Genomic DNA, 18,701 nt, shown 5'->3' with positions numbered 1-18,701 from the left:
GGACTCTCAAGAGTCTTTTCCAACACCACAGTTCAGAAGCATCAAGTCTTCTGTGCTCAGCTTTCTTTACAGTCCAACTCTCACATCCATACATGACCACTGGAAAAACCATAGCCTTGACTAGACGGACCTTTGTTGGCAAAGTAATGTCTCTACTTTTTAATATGCTGTCTAGGTTGATCATAACTTTCCTTCCAAGGAGTAAGCGTCTTTTAATTTCATGGCTGCAATCATCATCTGCAGTGATTTTGGAGCCCCCAAAAGTAAAGTCTGATACTGTTTCCACTGTTTCCCCATCTATTTGCCATGAAGTGATGGGACCAGATGCCATGATCTTAGTTTTCTGAATGTTAAGCTTTAAGCCAACTTTTTCACTCTCCTCCTTCACTTTCACCAAGAGGCTCTTTAGTTGTTCTTCACTTTCTGCAATAAGAGTGGTGTCATCTGGATATCTGAGGTTATTGATATTACTCCTGGAAATCTTGATTCCAGCTTATGCTTCCTCCAGCCCAGCGTTTCTCATGATGTACTCTGCATACAAGTTAAATAAGCAGGGTGACAATATACAGCCTTGATGTACTCCTTTTCCTATTTGGAACCAGTCTGTGTTCCATGTTCAGTTCTAACTGTTGCTTCCTGACCTGCATACAGATTTCTCAAGAGGCAGGAAAGGTGGTATGATATTCCTATCTCTTTCAGAATTTTCCGCAGTTTCTTGTGATCCACACAGTCTAAAGCTTTGGCATAGTCAATAAAGCAGAAATAGATGTTTTTCTGGAACTCTCTTGCTTTTTTGATGATCCAGCGGATGTTGGCAATTTGATCTCTGGTACCTCTGCCTTTTCTCAAACCAGCTTGAACATCTGGAAGTTCACGGTTCACGTATTGCTGAAGCCTGACTTGGAGAATTTTGAGCATTACTTCACTAGCGTGTGAGATGAGTGTAATTGTGTGGTAGTTTGTGCATTCTTTGGCATTGCCTTTCTTTGGGATTGGAACGAAAACTGACCTTTTCCAGTCCTGTGACCACTGCTGAGTTTTCCAAATTTGCTGGCATATTGAGTGCAGCACTTTCACAGCATCATCTTTCAGGATTTGAAATAGCTCAACTGGAATTCCATTGCCTCCACTAGCTTTTTTCGTAGTGATGCTTCCTAAGGCCCACTTGACTTCACATTCCAGGATGTCTGGCTCTAGGTGAGTGATCACACCATCGTGATTATCTGGATCATGAAGACCTTTTTTTGTACAGTTCTTCGTGTATTCTTGCCACCTCTTCTTAATATCTTCTGCTTCTGTTAGATCCATACCATTTCTGTCCTTTATCGAGCCCATCTTTGCATGAAATGTTCCCTTGGTATCTCTAATTTTCTTGAAGAGATCTCTAGTCTTTCCCATTCTGTTGTTTTCTTCTATTTCTTTGCATTGATTGCTGAGGAGGGCTTTCTTATCTCTACTTGCTATTCTTTGGAACTCTGCATTAAAATGGGTTTATCTTTCCTTTTCTCCTTTGCTTTTCACTTCCCTTCTTTTCAGAGCTATTTGTAAGGCCTCCTCAGACAGCTATTTGCTTTTTTGCATTTTTTTGGAGGGGATGGTCTTGATCCCTGTCTCCTGTTCAATGTCACGAACCTCTGTCCATAGTTCATCAGGCACTCTGTCTATCAGATCTAATCCCTTAAATCTATTTCTCGCTTCCACTGTATAATCATAAGGGATTTGATTTAGGTCATACCTGAATGGTCTAGTGGTTTTCTCCACTTTGTTCAATTTCAGTCTGAATTTGTCAATAAGGAGTTCATGATCTGAGCCACAGTCACTCCCAGTCTTGTTTTTGCTGACTGTATAGAGCTTCTCCAAATTATATGGTAGTTCTATTTTTATTTTAGGAATCTTAGCACAGTTTTCAATAGCAACCACACCAGTTTACATTCCAACTAATAATACACAAGCATTCCCTTTTCTCCATACCTTTGCAAAACTTATCTCTCCTCTTTTTGATAATAACCATTCTAGCAGATATGAGATGACAACATCTCATCTTTATTTTTACTTTCCTAATGATTTGTGATGTTGAACACCTTTTTCTGTCCCTGTTGGCCATTTTATGTCTTCTTTGAATGAACATTTATTCCATCTTTTCCTCATTTTTAAATCAGGTCATTTGTTTTCTTGCTATTGACTTGTTTAAGTTCCTTACATATTTTGGATATTAAGTCCTTATCACATGTGTGGTTTGCAAATCTTTCTCATATTATGTAGGTTGTCCTTTCACTCTATTGACTATTTCCTTCACTGTGCGGAAGCTTTTTGGTTTGATGCTGTCCTATTTGTTTAATTTTGCTCTGTTGTCTGTACTTTTGGGGTCAGATGTTTAAAATCATTGCCAACCAATGAGAAGAAGCATTTTCTCTAATCCTTATAATAGTTTTACATTTTCAGGTTTTAAATTTCAACCTCTAATTCATTTTGAGTTGATTTTTGTATAGGAGTGAGATATGGGTCTAGTTTTCTTCTTCCACATGTGTATATCCAATTTTCTCAGCACTATTTATTAAAGAGAATTTCTCCTCCCCATTGTGTGTTCTTGGCATCTTTGTTGAAGATCAATTGACCAAAGTATGTGGATTTATTTCTGGGCTTTCTATTCTATTCCATTGATCTATACGTGTGTGTGTGTGTGTGTGTGTGTGTGTGTGTGTGTGTGTGTTTTAATGCCTGTTACATGCTATTTTGATTACTATAGTTTTGTAGTATACTTTGAAATCAGGTAGTATAATGTCTCCTGCTTTTTTCTTCTTTGTTAAGACTTCTTTGACTATCCAGAGTTTTTTGGTTCCAAATGAATTTTAGAATTGGTATTTTTTTTTTCCTATTTCAGCAAAACAATGCTATTGGAATTTTTATGAGAATTGCACTGTCTGGGTCAATGGGTAGGTGGGTCTTTTGTCTGGGTTCATAGGAGTGGGCCTACACATTGTCTTTGTAGGGGCAACTCTGAAGCTTGGGTACCCTGGGCCCAACTTGGTGCTCAAACAAGTCTGGTGCCTGAGTCCACAGGAATGAGCATGGTCCTGAGTCTGAGGCTGGCCTCGCACTTAATATCTAGTTGTATTTATTAAAGAAAAGTAACATAGGATTTATATATTGCTTGGTAGAATGTACTAGTATTGATGTTTCATCTGACACCTGTAAAAGAGGTTTTAAATTTAATTATTCAGTGATGTTTATGGGTTAAAGTAACAATCCAGTGAACAAATATGAACAAAAATTCATGGCAAGTATAAATATGACTTTCTCCCAGACAATTTCCCTGACTGCATTTGCACGGTATTGCTCAAAAAAATTCTATCAATTCATCCTTGCCCAGGCAGTCTTAACACAAAGATTACTAGTATTTCTAGATTTTTTTTTGCATATGGGTGGCACTATAGATTATGAGCTGGAAGATTTGACATTCTGAGATCTGAACAAACACATGTGATTCAATGTTTTGGACAAGGAACTCAACTATAAATTTTTAGTAAAATGTCTCCTGAGATCTAATGTAGACAGAGGCTCTCTTTTGAAATTTTTGTTGCCTCTTATATACAGTGTGGGGGAAGATGCTCTAACTCTTCTCTAAAAGAAATTTTATTCAACTTTCTCTGAGCAGAAGACAGCCTCCTGCCATCATCCTCCATTGTTCTTTTTTCTGCATTTTCCTCTTCTTTGAAGATTAGTTCAGCATGTGGGAATAGAAATTTCTTATTTTCTTTCATGTTTTCTTTCTCCTCATATTGCTGTCTTAAGAAAAGCCAAGTGATAAACTAGAATTTTTTCTAAAACTATGATGCTTAACAATATTCAGAAAATATACAAAACATTTCCCTAGTAGTTTGAAGTATAGTCTCTAAAAGGTCAAAATTTGGATTTTGACTAGGTGAATATGCTTTGGAATTTGAAGTATATCTGCCTAAGATATAGGAAAAAAATTGTTAAAAATAGAAACATGTAATTAGGTTCATACCTTTTTTTCTCTACATAGTAAACAGTAAAGTTAATCAACACATGAAAATTAAATGTAATTGAAATAAAACGGTCAGTTTTTGTTTTTCAGTCTCATAGACATCTTCAACCTCTTGCCAACATTGCAGATCTGGGTTAAAGGTAGTGACATTTTTCATGGTCTGAAAGGTTGTACATGGTGGTGAAATATGCACTACTACTTTTCACTGCTTTACATACCACATCCTGGAAGCCTGTTTTCGCTTTAATAGACATTGTTCTATAGTAAGAAAATGAGTTAAGGAAATTGCTGCCATTTGAAAAACAAAATTTTGCTCGAAACTCTAACTAGGGATATAACAATATAACACAACCCACTGCTGGGTGTCAGATTCTGCTGAAAGACTTTCAGAAAACCTTTGATAATTATGAACCTATCCTCACCAACATCTTTTAATTAAATATAAGCTTCATCTCATAACTTTCACAAATTCTAGCCCAGAGAATAATCCGCTAACTGTAGACATGTTTATTTTAATGTGTGAAATTCATAGTAGAATTCAGTGCCTTTGGTTTCAAAGAGAAAAGTGAGCTTCAACAACTGGGTTTCAAAGACCATGTAAACTCGAGCTGGATGGGCCACTGGTGTGTGAATGAAAGACTTATTGCCTTTGGCCTGCTCATTTGGAGTACTTTCCTAGTTGTGCACATGTTTTCCCAAACCATTCATCATGTATTGCATTTCCTACAAACATACAGGTACTTCTGTCCCATTGCACAGCCCACCTAATGCTTTATTCATTGGATTTGATTTATTTATACTGTGCTTATTCCTCCCAGTGTTCTGATGTGAACTTAATACAAATTCAATATCCAAGGCAAATCCAGCAGTCAAAACTATTTATAATAAAAACAAATACTTACCAGGAAAGTATGGGAAGTTGAGTCATGTGTTATATGCTAAGGACCTTATCAGTAGGCAGCAATAAGTGTTCCAAGGGAGTTCTGAATGTATTTCAAAAAAAAATACTTTACTCCTGAAAACTTTTAGGGGACACACTTGGATTGACAGTTACATCCAAAGTAGTACATTAAAGGGAAAGGTAGAAGTTTTGAAGGCAACTTTTTGATGATGACTGAACTGTCAGTCTTTAAGACTAACTTATGACTGTTGCCAAGTTTCATTCCCACAGGCTTTCAGATATATTCAGGGCAAATGATATTTTTGAAAGTAATGACATTATATTATTATAAAAAGAAATATAAGCAATGTTTTGTGGGACTTCTGAGTTTGAAAATTTTGTTCACCATGAGTGAAAGTGATTAGATTCTAGATCATATAAGCAGAAGTATTATTTAAGATGAACATGATGCAACTGAGGGTCTTGAATTTCGTTTTAAAGTGATTAGATCATGGACTCGGGAGGATGGTACATATTAGAGCTTATGAAAAACAAAGCTGATAGCATATTTCACTTATCTTTTTATAAGATGTGGTGCAATGGAGAACACAGACCTTTTGTGTATTCTAGGTATAAAATATTTAATATATAAATTAAAGAGGTACACAGTTATTGGAGGAGTTGGGGTCAAGGGAACCATGATTTAAGACCTCAGTCTGAAACCTCAAGTAGATGGTTAAGTTCTCATCTGAAAGCTTTTGGAATTCTTAAGTATCTCCAGGAAGCTCCCAACAACCTGCTCAGGTTTCAGTGGTGAGGCTGGTGGTTCTTGGGTTCCCTACAAAGACTCTGGGTCTCATGTTTGTCCACACATCTGACAGAAACCGCCTCTGGAAAAATAATCACTTCATACAAATCTCATGCAAATGCTTCTCATTGGCAAGTCCTAACTCAGAACCAGGCCAAGGAGAGGATGGTGGGAATCATAGAATATAGTCCTTACCTTTACAGTGCTTACCTATAATCCTAGAATTGACTTTGGAAGGGAAAATAGGTCACGATAAATTGACAGTGAACTCTCCAGCCTAGTTGTTAATGGCAACTTCAGGAAAATATGGGAAATTATGTTTCAGATATAAAAACCTGAAATATATTGACAAAGTAGACATTGGAGAAAGAAAACTGAACATTCAACATACAAAGTATCTTCTATTTGTATAGGCAAAATATAGAATTCCTTCTCAGTTTATGGTAAATTACTTTAGAATTTACTTTACTTTAGTAAAGTACTTTAGAATGCTAGTTAAAGAACATAACCTAAAAGGACAATTTGCTTTACAATGGTTTAGCTACAGGTTTCTATGGTGGGTATACAGTAAGTATCTGCCCAGTTCATGAACCAATAATCTCTCTTCTGCTAAGGAAACCTATGAAAACCTGAGTCCCCAAAGCCACATAATGAAATCTTTGTTGACAGGTTGCTTGGATCATGGGAAGGCATTTGGCTCAACAAGTTTGTAAGATTCTTCCTCCAGGGAATTTTAGGTGAGTGTGGGCTTCTCTTGAACATACCAGAGCTAACCTTGGGAACTCTGGACTCGCCAAAGTCTGCATGCCATGTGGACTGGAAAGCCGATCTGCTGTTGTTGTTCAGTCGCTAAGTCATGTCTGACTCTTTACGACCCCGTAGACTGCAACACGCCAGGTTTCCCAGTCTTGCACTGTCTTCTGGAGTTTGCTCAGATTCATGTACATTCAGTCGGTGATCCCATCCAACCATCTCATCTTCGGCTGCCTCCTTTTCCTTTTGCCTTCAATCTTTACCAGCATCAGGGTCTTTTCCAAAGAGTCAGCTCTTTGCATCAGGTGGTCAAAGTATTAGAGTTTCAGCTTCAGCAGCAGTCCTTCCAATGAATATTCAAGGTTCTGTGGAGACAGACAAATAAAAAGCAAGCCCACAGAGGAGCAAGTTAGGGTTGTAGTGAGATCTCTGCTGCTGCTGCTGCTTAGTCACTTCAGTCATGTGACTGTGCAAACTGATGGACTCCAGCTTTCCAATTCCTTGTTGCAGTCTCTTTGGAGACCTGGAGTCACCACCCTTGGAGTCTGCAAAATACCATGTCCATCTAGCAAATTCTACCTCCTCCATCAGTCTAAGCTATATTTTTATTTTCTTCATGTGTCTCAAGTTGCCTTCTGTTAATTGAAATCATAAACCACTAACCAAGGATGTTCATTACATTTAAACTACTATTCAATTCAGGAATATGTCAGTTTAACTCAAGAGAGTCTCTAAAGAACAAAATAATGCCATTATTGCCTTCATATTCCCTTTTTGATTCATTAAGTCATTTCCACATTCTTATTTTTCATGCTGTCGTATGATTCTGGAACTTTTACCTGACTACTCCTCTCCTTTCTCCCATCTTTCTAATCTATAAGAAGATGAAAAAAGAAATAAAATTTGAAACTCAAACCATGTGGTTGTAGATTTGCTATAAGTGCTAGTAAATTAGAGACAATTAAATTTAATTACAAAAATGAGACTTCTAGAGGCTTCAAGGTAGCATGTTCCTAAGCCTGTGGGACAAATAAAGTACAGCTTTATCTCTTAGCAATATAATCAAAGCTACACTCCAGAGAGAATGCACTGGATTTCACATCAAATGACAGATCGCCAACTTCTCTTCAGCAAGATAATTGGCCACACTGGTAAGAATATTATTGCTGATATAAAATATTGTAATAGGTAATAGGAAATCTGAACCAGGAATGGCAGATTTAGAAATGAGCTAAAAATCTGACACAGAAATATTCATTGTAATTGACCATCATATAAGGCAAAAGAGAGATAAGTGAAAGCCAGAGAGAGAGAGGGGAGCATTTCTTGTTGGCATAAGCCTTTACTGAAAAAAATTAAGAAATGTATATTATTACCAATATCTACTTCATCATTTTCATAAGAAAAAAATGACAATTACTTCATGTATTATTTCTAAACATTGCTTTTGTATTATTACATTAAAGCTAATTTTATTCACTTAGGCCAATACACAATATGTGACCACAAAAACATTCAACAGGAAATATTTATGCCCTAAATAATTCAGGCTGCAGAAGAATTTAGATTACTTAGTTTCCTTTAAATAATTTAGGGGTAGCTCTTAAAGACACTGAATAATCCACCCATGAACTGAGGAGCAAAATTATGGTGCATAATTTTTGATATTTAAATCATAGATGTCTTTTCTCTTTTATTCCAGTATAATCAGTCTGTAAATAATTCTTTTAAAAGGGATGGGTTATGAGTAGACTCTCAAAATATCAGCTCTTAACAGCTTATCAACACTTTGGAATGTTTTGCAAGGACCTATAAGATTATAGCCTAGTCTAAGGCCCGGCTAGTATAAAGCCTTGCAATGCTCCTCTTGTATGATGCACTTTACACAAATCATTTTCCCTTTTCTCTGTATTTCACGTTATATGTTCCTGTATCTCCATGGCAGGCAGATGGTAAAGAATCTGCCTGCAATATAGGAGACCCAGATTCCATTCCTGGGTCAGGAAAACCCCTTTAAGAAAGGAATGGCAACCCACTCCAGTTTTCTTGCCTGGAGATGGACAGAGGAGCTTGGCAGGCTACAGGACATGGGGTAGTAAAGTGTCAGACACGGCTGAGTGACTAACACTTTCACAGTCCCCTTGAATGTTTGGGATATTGCTCCTAAAGGATATTAGTCCTTTGGCAATCAAAAATGATTTCAATTTTAGAATAGAATAAGGTGTGTTCAGGTACACCAGAGTCAAAGGTTTTGGTATAGAACATTTCAAAAACTTTATAGGAGATGTGGATGATGAAGTCACAGAATTCCTTTCCTTGACCAATGGCCAGTCTAACCATTTGCTTCCATCATTATGTGAATTGAATTGTTTAGTGTTAAAACACAACAACATTGTTTCAACAATGAATAATTAAAACAAAGCTAAGCTATTAGGATAAGGCAAACTTTCAATACATTTACATAATGAAATGTTTGGGTTTAGAAATTTTGTTTCTATAATAGGATTTTATTATATACATAACCTTAAAATGAAGAGAGATAAGTAAATTAAATACTTATAAGCTTATTACATTTGCTAGCTCATTAAATTTAAGTAAATAAACAGGTAATTTACCCTTTCAGGATTGTTTATTAAAATGCTTCCAAAGAGAACAGTCGCAACTTGCTTTTTAAATTTTTTGTTTTTGTTGATGTTTTACAGGTTTTTCCTTTGTTGCTTTTTTTTATAATGGCAATATTTTAGTTTATTTTAAAGTCAACTGTACTGAGATATAATTGTATATGACAAAATTCAGATTTAGACTTTTATCAACAGTATACACCTGCATAACTACCATCCCAATTAACATAGCACATTTCCAACTTTCCAAAAAGTTCTTCTCTGCTCATTTGCTGTCAGTCCCTCCTGCTATCCCACCCTCCAGAATCAGGCAGACCTGATTTCTATTATTATATGCAGTTTTGCATGTTTTAGAATTTCTTATACATAAAATCATACTGTAATTATCCTTTTGTGTCTACCTTAGTTCACTTAGCATAATGCCTATGAGATTCATCGCAGTTATTGCATGCATCAGTATTTCTTTGCATTTACTTAACTATCGGTATTATGTCATATAAATGCACTACAACTTGTTTATGCTTTTGATGGACTTTTAGGTTATCTCCAGCTTTTGGCTTTTGTGATATTACATTAAATTAAATTATTTATTAAAATAACTTAAATAATGGAAATTCTGAAATAATTTCAAACAGATAAAATTTATAAGAATACACAAAGAATTCTACACATGGACATCACCAGATGGTCAACACCGAAATCAGATTGATTATATTCTTTTCAGCCAAAGATGGAGAAGCTCTATACAGTCAGCAAAAACAAGACTGGGAGTTGATTGTGGCTCAGATCATGAGCTCCTTATTGCCAAATTCAGGCTTAAATTGAAGAAAGTAGGGAAAACCACTAGACCATTCATGTATGATCTAAATCAAATCCCTAATGATCATACAGTGGAAGTGAGAAATAGATTTAAGGGACTAGATCTGATAGACAGAATGCCTGATGAACTATGGACAGAGGTGCGTGACATTGTACAGGAGACAGGGATTAAGACCATACCCATGGAAAAGAAATGCAAAAAGGCAAACTGGCTGTCTGAGGAGGCCTTACAAACAGCTGTGAAAAGAAGGGAAGTGAAGAGCAAAGGAGAAAAGGAAAGATATTCCCATTTGAATGCAGAGTTCCAAAGAATAGCAAGGAGAGATAAGAAAGCCTTCCTCGGTGATCAATGCAAAGAAATAGAGAAAAACCAACAGAATGGGAAAGAGATCTCGTCAAGAAAATTAGAGATACCAAGGGAACATTTTATGCAAAGATGGGCTCGATAAAGGACAGAAATGGTATGGACCTAACAGAAGCAGAAGATATTAAGAAGAGGTGGCAAGAATACACAGAAGAACTGTACAAAAAAGGTCTTCATGACCCAGATAATCACGATGATGTGATCACTCACCTAGAGCCAGACATCCTGGAATGTGAAGTCAAGTGGGCCTTAGAAAGCATCACTATAAACAAAGCTAGTGGAGGTGATGGAATTCCAGTTGAGCTATTTCAAATCCTGAAAGATGATGCTGTGAAAGTGCTGCACTCAATATGCCAGCAAATTTGGAAAACTCAGCAGTGGCCACAGGACTGGAAAAGGTCAGTTTTCATCCCAATCCCAAAGAAAGGCAATGCCAAAGAATGCTCAAACTACCGCACAATTGCACTCATCTCACACGCTAGTAAAGTAATGCTTAAATTCTCCAAGCCAGGCTTCAGCAATACATGAACTGTGAACTTCCAGATGTTCAAGCTGGTTTTAGAAAAGGCAGAGGAACCAGAGATCAAATTGCCAACATCCGCTGGATCATTGAAAAAGCAAGAGAGTTCCAGAAAAACATCTATTTCTGCTTTATTGACTATGCCAAAGCCTTTGTGTGGATCACAAGAAACTGCGGAAAATTCTGAAAGAGATGGGAATACCAGACCACCTGAGCTGTCTCTTGAGAAACCTGTATGCAGGTCAGGAAGCAACAGTTAGAAGTGGACATGGAACAACAGACTGGTTCCAAATAGGAAAAGGAGTACATCAAGGCTGTATATTGTCACCCTGATTATTTAACTTATATCCAGAGTCCAGCATGAGAAACTCTGGACTGGAAGAAGCACCAGCTGGAATCAAGATTTCCAGGAGAAATATCAATAACCTCAGATATGCAGATTACACCACCCTTATGGCAGAAACTGAAGACGAACTAAAAAGCCTCCTGATGAAAGCGAGAGAGTGAAAAAGTTGACTTAAAGCTGAGCATTCAGAAAACTAAGATCATGGCATCTGGTCCCATCACTTCATGGGAAATAGATGGAGAAACAGTGGAAACAGTGACAGACTTTATTTTGGGGAGCTCCAAAATCATTGCAGATGGTGATTGCAGCCATGAAATTAAAAGATGCTTACTCCTTGGAAGGAAATTTATGACCAACCTAGATAGCATGTTAAAAAGCAGAGACATTGCTTTGCCAACAAAGGTCCGTCTAGTCAAGGCTATGATTTTTCCAGTAGTCATGTATGGATGTGAGAGTTGGACTGTGAAGAAAGCTGAGCGCCGAAGAATTGATGCTTTTGAACTGTGGTGTTAGAGAAGACTCTTGAGAGTCCCTTGGACTGCAAGGAGATCCAACTAATCCATCCTAAAGGAGATCAGTTCTGGGTGTTCATTGGAAGGACTGATATTGAAGCTGAAACTCCAATACTTTGGCCACTTGATGCGAAGAGCTGACTCATTTGAAAAGACCCCGATGCTGGGAAAGATTGAGGGCAGGAGGAGAAGGGGACGACAGAGGATGAGATGGTTGGATGACATCACCGACTCAATGGACATGGGTTTGGGTGGACTCCAGGAGTTGGTGATGGACAGGGAGGTATGCCTGGCGTTCTGCAGTTCATGGGGTTGCAAAGAGTCGGACATGACTGAGCGACTGAACTGAAGTGATCTGAACTGAACTGATGGTATAATATTACATTATGCCCAACTAATTTGGTGTATAATTCCTATAAACAAGGACATTCTCCTACATAATCACAATGCAATTATCGAAATTAACATTGATATTTGTCATCATTGATTCTATAGACCCTCTTTAAAGTTCACCAGTTTTCCCGAGTTTAAACCAAGTGTGCACGTTACAATTTCTTTAATGCCTTTCAATCAGAAACAGTTATTCAGTCTGTCCTTGCCTTTCCTGATCTGAATAATTTTTGAAGATGAGAGTCAGTTACTTTTTAAAATGTTCTTCAATTGGGATTTTGCCTGATGGTTTTCCATGATTAGATTCAGGTTATGCATTTTTTTTGGTAATAATATCAGAGAAACAATGCTGTCTTCATTGTTTCTAGTTAGGTGGTACAAAATTTTAATTTATCTAGTTATGCATGATGTTAACTTGACCATTTGATTAAAGTGACATCTGCTATGTTTCTCCATGTAAAATTACTCATGTGTCCTTTTGTGATTAATAAGTGTTTTGTAGAGAGTTACTGTGAGACTATATACATTCCCACTGTACATCAAACTTTATTCATTTTAGCATCCACTGTTATATCTTGGGTAAATTGACATTACTATACCATATTGTGATTTGTCTAATTCTATAATTTACTTTATATTTATTAGTTGAAATTATGCCAAGAGAAAATACTTTCTCTATTAGCACTTATTTATTCATTTATATTAGTATGGATTCACAGATTCATATTTTTGTAAATGGCTTTTAATTTGCTAATGACTATTTGCTAAATGAAAAGTGAAAGTAAGTGTTATTTGCTAAGTTGTGTCCAACTCTTTGCAACCCCATGGACTATAGCCCATTAAGCTCCTCTGTCCATGGAATTCCCCAGGCAAGAATATTGGATTGGGTAGCCATTCCCTTCTCCAGGGGATCTTCCCAATCCAGGATCAAACGTGGGTCACCTGCATTTTAGGCAGATTCTTTGCCATCTGATCCACCAGGAAAATAGTCATTATTTGTTATTCAAATTGTTCTAAATATGGCCAGAGAGTCTCAATGGGCAGACTCTCCCACTTTAATTTTTTTTTAAATAATTTTTAATTGAAAGATAATTTCTTTACAATGTTGTGTTAGTTTCTTCTGTACAGCAAAGTGAGTCAGCTATAAGTATACTGATGTCCTTTCCTTCTTGAGTCTCTGTGCCACCCCCCCAACCCATCCCACATCTCTAGGTAGTCATAGAGCACTAGGTTGAGCTCCCTGTGTTATACAGCAACTTCCCACTAGCTATCTATTTTACATATAGTAATGCATATGTGTCAATGCTACCCTCTCAATTTATCTCCTTCCCTCACTATGTCCATAACTCTATGTCTGCATCTCTATTCTTGCTCTGGAAACAGGTTCATCAATACAATTTTTCTGGATTCCAGGTATATGCATTATTATACGAGATTTGTTTTTCTCTTTCTGACTTACTTCATTCTGTATAACAGGCTCTAGGTTCATCCACCTCACGGACTCACATTTGTTCCTTTTTATGGCTGAGTAATATCCCATTGTGTATATATATATATACACCACAACTTATTTTACCTATTCATCTGTTGATGGACATCTAGATTGCTTGCATGTCAGTTATTGTAAATAGAACTGCAATGAGCATTGGAGTACATGTGTCTTTTTCGATTATGGTTTCCTCAGGATATATGCCCAGAAATTGTACTGCTGGGTCATATGGTAGTTTTATTCCTAGTTTTTAAAGAAATCTTCATACTGTTCTCCATAGTGGCTGTATCAGTTTACATTTCCACCAACCGTGCTAGGAGGTTCCCTTTTCTCCACATCCTCTCCAGCATTTATTGTTTGTAGATTTTTTGATGATGACCATTCTGACAGGTATGAAAAGATACCTCATTATAGTTTTAATTTGCATTTCTCTAATAATGAGTGATGTTGAGCACCTTTTCATGTGTTTATTAGCCATCTGTATGTCTTCTTTGGAGAAATGTCTATTTAGGTCTTCTGCCCATTTTTTAATTGGGTTGTTTGTTTTTCTGATTTGAGCTACATGAACTGCATGTACATTTGGGGATTTGTCAGTTGCTTCATTTGCAATTATTTTCTCCCATTCTGAGGGTTGTCTTTTCTTCTTGTTTATGATTTCCTTTGCTGTGCAAAAGCTTTTAAGTTTAATTAGGTCCCATTTGTTTATTTTTGTTTTTATTTACATTAACCTAGGAGGTGAGTAGAGAAAATTATGCTGTGATTTACATCAAATAATGTTCTGTGTTTTCCTCTAAGGGTTTTACAGTTTCTAGTCTGATCTTTAATCCATTTTGAATTTATTTTTGTGTATGGTGTAGGAAGTGTTCTAATTTCATTCTTTTACATGTAGCTGTCCGATTCTCCCAGCACCCCTTATTGAAGAGATACTCTTTTTTCTGTTGTATATTCTTGTCTCCTTTGTCGAAGATAAGGTGTTCATAGGTGCCCGGGTTTATCTCTAGGTGTTCTAGCTTGTTCCATTGGTCTATATTTCTGTGTTTGTGTCAGTATCATACTGTCTTGATGACTGTAGCTATGTGGTATGGTCTTAAGTGAGGAAGGTTGATTCCTCCAGCTCCATTTTTCTTTCTCAAGATTGCTTTGGCTATTTGGGGTATTTTGTGTTTCCATACAAACTGTGAAATTTTTTGCTCTAGTTCTGTAAAAAATGCCATTGATAATTTGACAGGGATTGCATTGAATCTATAGATTGCTTTGGGTAGTATAGTCATTTTCACAATATTGATTCTTCCAATTCAAGAACATGATATACTTTTCATCTGTTTGGCTTGTTTTTTATTTCTTTCATGAGTATCTTATAGTTTTGTGTATACTGGTCTTTTGTCTCCTTAGGTAGGTTTATTTAGATAAGCTTTTTAAGCTAAAATTTTTTTTCTTTAATGTCTTCATCATTTTTTGAGCACTTCCTTCTTTCTAATACAAGATTTTCCAGGCTAATTTTTTCAATTTTCTTAGCTTGAGCTTTAAAATTGACCATTTCATCAAAGAACGCTAGTTTCTTCTAATGGAAATCTGTATTTAGAAACCAATATCCGAACACTATACCTAGTGTTTATCTCTATAGGGGTGTCACTGCTCCAGCCCTTCTCAGTGGACAGAGGAGATATTTATCGATCTAGTCATATTGATACCTACAATTCCAATTCAGCAACGATTACATAATCTTTATTGTATTCCTTAGTGAATTCATCCTTCCAGGATGTTTCCAATCTCCCATTGCTGCTGCCACCACCTCCTTACTACTTATGAAGATGTTATCCCTTCTTGCTTAGGCTCTGTTGCCAACCTGCAGTGCACCTGCCAATGGGCAGACACACTCTTCATCACTCCAAATGGCCACACTGTTCCCAACCTACACTGACACCTTCCTTGCTTGCCCCCTCCTTATGACTAAATTACTCAGAGAGAAAGAAAGGAAAGAAAGAAGGTAAATAGGTGGCAGTTATATTTAAATGGCTTGTAATCTCACAAATTTTTGGAGTTATCTACCCAAATTGCTACTTCAGGGTAACAAGCCTAATATAGACAACAAACTGTGCCTTTTTTATTTTTATGTAAGGAGCATGCTGATTAAGATATTATTAATTTGTAATGATTGAATTTAACAACTATAGTATCAGAGGTTTAAAACTAAATGAAAAATTGGAATTCATCGTCCATGCCACGAAGGATGGGAGGACAAATGTAGAATGAAGTGAAGTGAAAGTCACTCAGTCATGTCCAACTCTTTGTGACCCCATAGACTAAACAGTCCATGTAATTCTCCAGGCCAGAATACTGGAATGGGTAGACTTTCCCTTTTCCAAGGGATCTTCCAAACCCAGGAATCCAACCAGGGTCTCTTGCATTGCAGGTGGATTCTTTGCCAACTGAGCTATCAGAGAAGAAATGTAGAATAACTTTCCTAAAGTCATAATTAGGAAGCAGCACTTCTCAGGTGGCGCTAGTGGTAAAGAATCTGCCTGCCAATTCAAGAGACAGGGGAGATGTAGGCTTGATCCCTGGCTTGGGAAGATTTCCTAGAGAAGGAAATGGCAAACCACTTCAGCATTCTTGCCTGAAAACATTTCATGGACAGAGGAGACGGGTGGGCTACAGTCCATGGGGTGTAAGGAGTCGGAGATGACTGAACTTGCATGCAAACTCAGAATATTTCAGTTTAGTTAACAAAAATTCACTTACACAGAGTCAAAGTTTTCATGTGGTAGAAGTAGGGTTCAAATACAGATTGTATGTTTCTTGGGCTTCCCAGGTGGCTCAGTGTTAAAGAATCTTGCTGCCAATGCAGGAGCTGCAGGAGATGTGTATATGATTTCTGGGTTGGGAAGATCCCCTGGAGGAAGAAATGGCAACCCACTCCAGTATTCTTTCTGGGGTAATCCCATGGACAGAGGAGCCTGGTGAGCTACAGTGCCCGGGGTCGCAAAGGATTGGACACCACTAAAGCAACTGAGCACACACATGTGTATGATTCTAAATCTTTTCTGCTATGCTGGAGAACCTCTCTTTATTTTGGGCAGAGGTCCACACAATCTGTTACTATTAATAAAATTGGCTTAATAAAAATATAGTAATTTCTTGTTCATATTCAGGTATAATTTAGAGGTATTATGGGTTCAGTTCCAGACCACTACAATGAAGCAAAAATTGAAATAAAGGGACTCACCTGAATTTCTGGTTTTCGGGGCACATGAAAGTTATGTTCACACTATACTATAGTCTGTTAATTGTGCAATAGTACTATGTCTAAAAAAAACAATTTGCATATTTTTTAAAAAATAAATTTATTTATTTTAGTTGGGGGCTAATTACTTTACAATATTGTAGTGGTTTTTGCCATACATTGACATGATTCAGCCATGGGTTTACATGTGTTTCAATTTGCATATTTTAATAAAAATATTTTACTGCTGAAAAGATGCTAACAATCTTCTTAGTCTTTATCTTTCACTGGTTGTCTCATTGTTTTCTTAAATTTATTTTATTAAAGTATAATTGACTTACAATGTTGTGTTAATTTCTACTGTACAGAAAAATGGTTCAGTTACATACACACACATTTTGGTTTTCTTTTTCATTATGGTTTTTTCATTTGGTTTCTTTTCATTATGGTTTTCTTTAGAGGAAATTGAGTATACTTCCCTGTACTATACAGTGGGACCTTGTTGCTTGTTCATTCTAGTTGGCATCTGCTAATTCTAATCTCTCACTCCATCCCTTTCTTCCCCTCCCTCTTGGCAACCACAAATAGGTTCTCTATGTCCATGATTCTGTCAGTTTCATAAATAAGTTAATTTGTGTCATGTTTTGATTTCACATATAAGTTATACTGTATGATATTTGTCTTTCTCTTTCAGACTTATTTCACTTTGTATGATCACCTCTAGGTCCACCCATGTTGCTGCAAATGACATTATTTCATTCTTTTTTATGGCTGAGTACTATTCTGTTGTATATATGTACACATCTACTTTACCCATTCATCTGTTGATCAACATTTAGGCTGTTTCCATGTCTGGGCCTTTGTAATTAGTGCTGCTATGAACATAGGGTTGCATGTATCTTTTTTGAATGATAGTTTTGTCCAAATATATGCCCAGAAGTGGAATTACTGGATCATATGTGGTTGCCTCATTGTTGTCAGGGTGGTGGTTGCTGAAGGTTAGGAGTGATTGTGGCAATTTCTGAGAATAAGACAACAGTGAAGTTTGCTGCATTGATTGATTCTTCCTTTCAAGAGCAATTTCTCTGTAACATGCAGTGTTGTTTAATAGCATTTTACATACAGTAAAACTTCTTTCAAAATTGGAGTGAATACTCACAAACTCTGATGCTGCTTTGGTGGTGGTTTTGTGGCTAAGTCATGTCTGACTCTTGCATCCCCAAGGGCTGTAGCCTACCAGGCTCCTCTGTGCACGAGATTTCCCAGGCAAGAATACTGGAGTGGGTTGCCATTTCCCTCTCCAGGGTGTCTTCCCAACCCAGGGAGCTTTAGCAACTAAGTTTATATAATATTTCTAATCCCTTGTCATTTCAACAATGTTCACGTCTTTACCAGGAGTAGATCCCATCTCAAGAAACCACTTCCTGTACTCATTCATAAGAAGCAATTCTTCATCCCCTAAAGTTTTATCATGAGATTACAGCAATTCGGTAATATCTTCAGGCTCCACATTGAATTCTAGTCTTTTTTTTTTTTTTTACTGTTTCCATCACATCTGCAGTGGCAGTAACCTTCACTGAAGAATGAACCCCTCCAAGTCATCTACAAGGATTTGAATCAACTTCTCTTAAGCTCCTGTTAATGTTGATATTTTGACCTCTTCTCATGAATCATGAATGTTCCTAATTGCATCTTGAATGGTGAGTCCTTTTCAGAAAATTTTCAATTTAGTTGCCCAGATTCATCAGAAGAATCATCATCTGTGGCAGCAGTAGCCTTACAAAATGTATTTCTCAAGTAATAAAACTTGAAAGCTGAAATTACGCTTTGGGCCATGAGCTGTAGAATGGATGTTGTGTTAGCAGCAATCATGTCCGTCATGTCCATCTCCATTAGAGCTCTTGGGTGATGAAGTGCATTGTCAGTGAGCAGTAATTTTTTGAAAGAAATGTCTTTTCTTTTTCAGC

The sequence above is a fragment of the Giraffa tippelskirchi genome, chromosome 1 (genome assembly GCF_054371585.1).
Source record: "Giraffa tippelskirchi isolate mGirTip1 chromosome 1, T2T-mGirTip1v1.2.pri, whole genome shotgun sequence".
Taxonomy (NCBI): Eukaryota; Metazoa; Chordata; class Mammalia; order Artiodactyla; family Giraffidae; genus Giraffa; species Giraffa tippelskirchi.
The sequence above is the reverse complement of the archived record's forward strand: the minus strand, read 5'-3'. Positions refer to the sequence as shown.